The sequence below is a fragment of the Bubalus bubalis genome, chromosome 3, assembly GCF_019923935.1.
Source record: "Bubalus bubalis isolate 160015118507 breed Murrah chromosome 3, NDDB_SH_1, whole genome shotgun sequence".
NCBI lineage: Eukaryota > Metazoa > Chordata > Mammalia > Artiodactyla > Bovidae > Bubalus > Bubalus bubalis.
Genome location: NC_059159.1, coordinates 134,701,773 through 134,707,904, shown reverse-complemented (window position 1 = coordinate 134,707,904; position 6,132 = coordinate 134,701,773). Strand labels below are relative to the sequence as shown.

The 6,132-nt window shown below is 39.2% G+C and overlaps 1 non-coding gene across 1 annotated transcript; it reads right to left on the bottom strand.

The window, feature by feature from the left end:
• Positions 1-5,098: 5,098 nt before the first annotated feature.
• On the bottom strand, positions 5,099-5,180 carry TRNAL-AAG. Its single transcript has one exon. It is a non-coding gene; the product is annotated as a tRNA-Leu (tRNA).
• Positions 5,181-6,132: the final 952 nt, after the last annotated feature.

Below are 6,132 nucleotides of genomic sequence, written 5' to 3'. Positions count from 1 at the left end.
TGTCCGACTCTGTGCGACGCCATAGACAGCAGCCCACCAGGCTCCCCCGTCCCTGGGATCCTCCAGGCAAGAACACTGGAAAAGGTTGCCATTTCCTTCTCCAATGCATGAAAGTGAAACATGAAAGTGAAGTCGCTCAGTGGTGTCTGACTCTTCGCGACCCCATGGACCACAGCCTACCAGGCTCCTCCATTCATGGGAATTTCCAAGCAAGAGTACTGGAGTGGGGTGCCTTTGCCTTCTCCATTTTCTTCATAAACAAATAAATACAGTTTTATCTCTCCTGTTCTAATGCACATGCTGTTTATTTCTATTTCATTCTTCATGCATTGGCTATGACCTCCAGAACAATTTTGAAAAGAAGTACTTTTGAGCTATTTCAATTCCTGAAAGATGATGCTGTGAAAGTGCTGCACTCAATATGCCAGAAAATTTGGAAAACTCAGAAGTGGCCACAGGCCTAGAAAAGGTCCATTTTCTTTCCAATCCCAAAGAAAGGCAATGCCAAAGAATGCTCAAACTACCACACAATTGCACTCATCTCACATGCTAGTAAATTAATGCTCAACATTCTCCAAGCAAGGCTTCAGCAATACGTGAACCATGAACTTCCAGATGTTCAAGCTGGTTTTAGAAAAGGCAGAGGAACCAGAGATCAAATTGCCAACATCCACTGGATCATTGAAAAAGCAAGAGAGTTCCAGAAAAACATCTACTGCTTTATTGACTATGCCAAAGCCTTTGAGTGTGTGGATCACAATAAACTGTAGGAAATTCTGAAAGAGATGGGAATACCAGAACACCTGACCTGCCTCTTGAGAAACCTATATGCAGGTCAACAGTTAGAACTGGACATGGAACAACAGACTGGTTCCAAATAGGAAAAGGAGTACGTCAAGGCTGTATATTGTCACCCTGCTTATTTAACTTATATGCACAGTACATCATGAGAAATGCTGGGCTGGAAGAAGCACAAGCTGGAATCAAGATTGCCAGGAGAAATATCAATAACCTCAGATATGCAGATGACACCATCGTTATGGTAGAAAGTGAAGAGGAACTAAAGAGCCTCTTGATGAAAGTGAAAGAGGAGAGTGAAAAAGTTGGCTTAAAGCTCAACATTCAGAAAACTAAGTTCATGGCCTCTGGTCCCATCACTTCATGGGAAATAGATGGGGAAACAGTGGAAACAGTGGCAAACTTTATTTTTTTGGGTTCCAAACTCACTGCAGATGGTGATTGCAGCCATGAAATTAAAAAATGCTTACTCCTTGGAAGAAAAGTTATGACCAACCTAGATAGCATATTCAAAAGCAGAGACATTACTTTGCCAACAAAGGTCCATCTAGTCAAGGCTATGGTTTTTCCAGTGGTCATGTATGGATGTGAGAGTTGGACTGTGAAGAAGGCTGAGCATCAAAGAATTGATGCTTTTGAACTGTGGTGTTGGAGAAGACTCTTGAGAGTCCCTTGGACTGCAAGGAGATCCAACCAGTCCATTCTAAAGGAGATCAGTCCTGGGTGTTCTTTGGAAGGACTGATGCCGAAGCTGAAACTCCAATACTTCGGCCACCTCATGCGAAGAGTTGTCTCATTGGAAAAGACTCTGATGCTGGGAGGGATTGGGGGCAGGAGGAGAAGGGGACAACAGAGGATGAGATGGCTGGATGGCATCACTGACTCGATGGACATGAGTTTGGGTGAACTCCGGGAGTTGGTGATGGACAGGGAGGCCTGGCATGCTGCAATTCATGGGGTCACAAAGAGTCGGACACGACTGAGTGACTGAACTGACTGACTGACTGAGGTCATACATCCTGGCTTTGTTCCCAATCTGAGGAGATAAAAACCTTCAGTACAACATCAAGTATGTGTTAACTATACCAATCAATCCTAAAGGAAATCAACCCTGAATACTCATTGGAAGGACTGATGCTGAAGCTGAAACTCCAATACTTTGGCCACCTGATGCGAAGAGCTGACTCATTGGAAAAGACTCTGATGCTGGGAAAGACTGAAGGCAAAAGGAGAAGTGGATAGCAGAGGATGAGATGGTTAGATAGCATCACCAGCTCAATGGACATGAATCTGAGCAAACTCCAGGAGAAAGTGAAGACAGGAGACTGGCATGCTGCAGTCCATGGGGTCGCAAAGTTGGATACAACTTAGTGACTGAACAACAACAATAACAGGGTTTTCATAGATTTCATAGGTGCCCTTGATCAGATTGAGAACATTTATTTCCCTCTCTAGATTTCTGAGAGCGTTTATCATGGATGGGTGCATTTCTCCATGAATTTAAATTATTACATAATTCTCTCCTATATTCTGCTAACGTGGTATATTGTATTATCAATAGAATTTTTAAACGGTTGAACCCTGTTGAACCCAACTAATATTTGTGAGGTCATTCCCACTGTTTTACAATGCATTAGCACTTTTATATATTAATAGATTAGACTTGCTAACATTTTTTAAAGGATTTGTCCATCCACAGTCATGCGGCACATTGGTCTGCAATTTTCTTTCTTGTGCCTTGTTTGGATTTGATATGAAGATAATCCTGGACTCAATAAATGAGTTCTGCCCTCTATTTTCGGAAAGAGCTTGATATTATATTTCTCAAGTGTTTATAGAATTTTCCAGAGAAACCATCTGTCCCTGAAGCTTCTTTGTAGAACATTCTGATTCTAAACAATTTATATACATATATTTTCAAATCACTTTTATTTACAATCTTAAAAGAGGATATTTGTTATAAACATCCTTGGCGTCTTTTATAAACCACTATGGATATACTATTTTATCTAAATCCTTTTTTTTTAAATATAAATTTATTTATTTTAATTAGAGGCTAATTACTTTACAATATTATATTGGTTTTGCCATACATCAACATGAATCCACCACGGGTGTACACGTGTTCCCCATCCTGAACCCCCTTCTCACCTCCCTCCCTGCACCATCCCTCTGGGTCATCCCAGTGCACCAGCCCCAAGCGTCCTGCATCATGTGTCATGATGTCATGTGTCATGCATCAAACCTGGACTGGCGATTTGTTTCACATATGATTTTATACATATTTCAATGCCATTCTCCCAAATCATCCCACCCTCGCCCTCTCCTACAGAGTCCAAAAGACTGTTCTATACATCTGTGTCTCTTGCTGTCTCGCATACAGGATTATCATTAACAATTTATAAATTTAAGTCATCACAATTTTTAACACATACTTGCATACAGTATCCTTTTATTTTGAAATTTGAGGGTCTGTAAATCTATCCCATTTAAAAAATTCCTGGTATTTTTCTAAGGTTTCCCTGATGGCTCAGTAGCAATGAATAAACCTGCCAATACAGGAGACACAGGCTTGATCCCTTGATCCCACATGTCACGGGGCAATTAAGACCATGTGCCACAATTATTGAGCCTATGTTCTAGAGCCTGGGAACCATGACCACTGAAGCCCACGAGCCCTAGACCACGTGCTCCATGCAACAAGAGAAGCCACTGCAGTGAGAAGCCCACTCACTGCAGCTAGAAAGTAGTCCCCACTTGCCGCAACTAGAGAAAAGCCCACGGAGCAATGAAGACCCAGAACAGTCAACATTCAATTTTCCTTTTAAAATTCCTGGTACTGTTCTCTTTTTTTCATCAGTCTAGATAAAAGCCTATCAATTTTATCAATTTATTTCTAAAAGGCAACTTTGTATTATGTATTTACTTTATTTTTTCCCACTTTATTTATATGTTTTCATCTCAATTGCTTTTTTCTACTTATTTTGAATTTGATTTGTTTCTTTTTATCCAATTACTCATGGCAGAGGATTAGGTAATTGATTTTTATCTCATTCATCTCTAACATGAGTATGTATTTAGGCTATAGGGCTTCCCTGGTGGCTCAGTGGTCAAGAATCCGCCTGCAACACAGGAAACACAGGCTCCATCCCTAGATTGGGAAGAGCCCCTGGAGAAAGAAATGGCAAGCCACTCCAGTCTTTGCTTGGAAAATCCCATGAACAGAGGAACCTAGTGGGCTACAGCCCATGTCATGGGGTTGAAAGAGTCACATACAACTTAGTGACTAATCCATCAGCATTCAGGCTGTATATTTCCCTTCAGAATTATTTTAGTAGCATTCCACATATTTTGATATATTTTCATTATTATTTCATTCACAATATTTTCTAATTTGTTTTAATTTTTTCTTTTAAAAACAGATTTTAAGGATTTATGAAATGAAGTGTTTCATTTTTCAAATTTTGATGAATTTTCTAGATAGCTTTTTGTCATGGATTTCTAGTTTAATTATGTCATGTTCTAGAAACACTCTGCATAATTAATTCATAAAAATGTAATAGACATTATGGCCCTGTATATGTTCTATTATTGAGAATTCCATATACACTTGAAAAAGAATGTATATTATGTGGTTACTGGATATAATAATCTATAAATTTCAATTAGACCAAGATGGTTGATATTGTTCAAATTTCCCATACCCTCACTGATATTTTTCCTACTTGTTCTAGCAATTACTGATAGATATTAAAATATTAATTTAACTATAATTGTAACATTTTCAATTTTTTCTATTAGTTCTGTCAATTTTCATTTCTGTTTTAAAACTTTGTTATAAAGTGTGTACATACTAGGATTGTTATGTCTTTTTTCCTCCTATGGTGAGAAATTTTTAATTTTTATCAAGATTATAATATGACAAAATATAAAGATAAGCATGTTTTTGTTATCTTTCAAACATACTATAAAAGTTAACGATATTATATAAACAAAAGTTTAAATACCATATATAGTATTATGTAGATAAACAGATGAATTAAAAAATGAACAGATGAATAGACACATAACATTAGCATGTGTGTGTGTGTTAGTCGCTCAGTTGTGTTCAACTCTTTGCAACCCCACAGACTGTGGCCTGCCAGGCTTCTCTGTCTATGGGATTCTCCAGGGAAGAATACTGGAGTGGATTGCCATTCCCTTCTCCAGAGGAACTTCCCAACCCAGGGATCAAATTCTGGTCTCCTGCATTGCAGGCAGGTTCTTTACCATTTGAGCTACAGGGACGTCCTAAAAGGATTGGCAGTGATGGGATTCAAACCCATGCCCCCAAAGAGACTGGAGCCTTAATCCAGCACCTTAGACCTCTCAGCCACACCACCACTAGCATGATGTCTTTAGAAACAAACATTTAACATGAATAACATTAAATAGATGAGCTCTTAATTAATTTACTTCAACACATTCCATGACTAACAGAAAAAAAATGGCTGAACTAATAAGACTGTGATATAGTGTATTAATCAATGAAACAGTGTATCATTTTGTTGTTGTTCATTGTTCAGTCGCTCAGTCATGTCTGACTCTTTGTGACCCCATGGACTGCAGCAGGCCAGGCTTCCCTGTCCTTCACCATTTCCAGGAGCTCGCTCAAACTCATATCCATTGAGTTTTTGGTGATGCCACCCAACTATCTCATCCTCTGTCATCCCTTTCTCCTCCTGCCTTCTATCTTTCCCAGCATCAGGGTCTTTAGCAAAGAGTCAACTCTTTGCATCAGGTGGCCAAACTTCTGGAGCTTCAGCTTCCGCATCAGTCCTTCCAATGAATATTCAGGGTTGATTAGCTTTAGGATTGACAGTTTTGATCTCCTTGCAGTCCAGGGGACTCTCAAGAGTCTTCTCCAACACCACAGTTCGAAAGCACCAATTCTTCGGTGTTCAGCCTTCTTTATGGTCCAACTCTCATATTCACACATGACTACTGGAAAAACCATAGCTTTGACTATACAGAGTTTTGTCATTAAAGTAATGTCTCTGTCTTTTAATATGCTAAGTTTGTCATAGCTTTTCTTCCAAGGAGCAAGAGTCTTTTAATTTCATGGCTGACGTCACCATCTGCAGTGATTTTGGAGCTGAAGAAAATAAAGTCTTTCACTGTTTCCATTGTTTCCCCATCTATATGTCATGAAGTGATGGGACAGGATGCCATGATCTTAGTTTTCTGAATGTTGAGTTTTAAGCCGGCTTTTTTCACTCTCGTCTTTTACCTTCATCAAGAGGCTCTTTAGTTCCTTTTCACTTTCTGCTATAAGGGTGGTGTCATCTGCATATC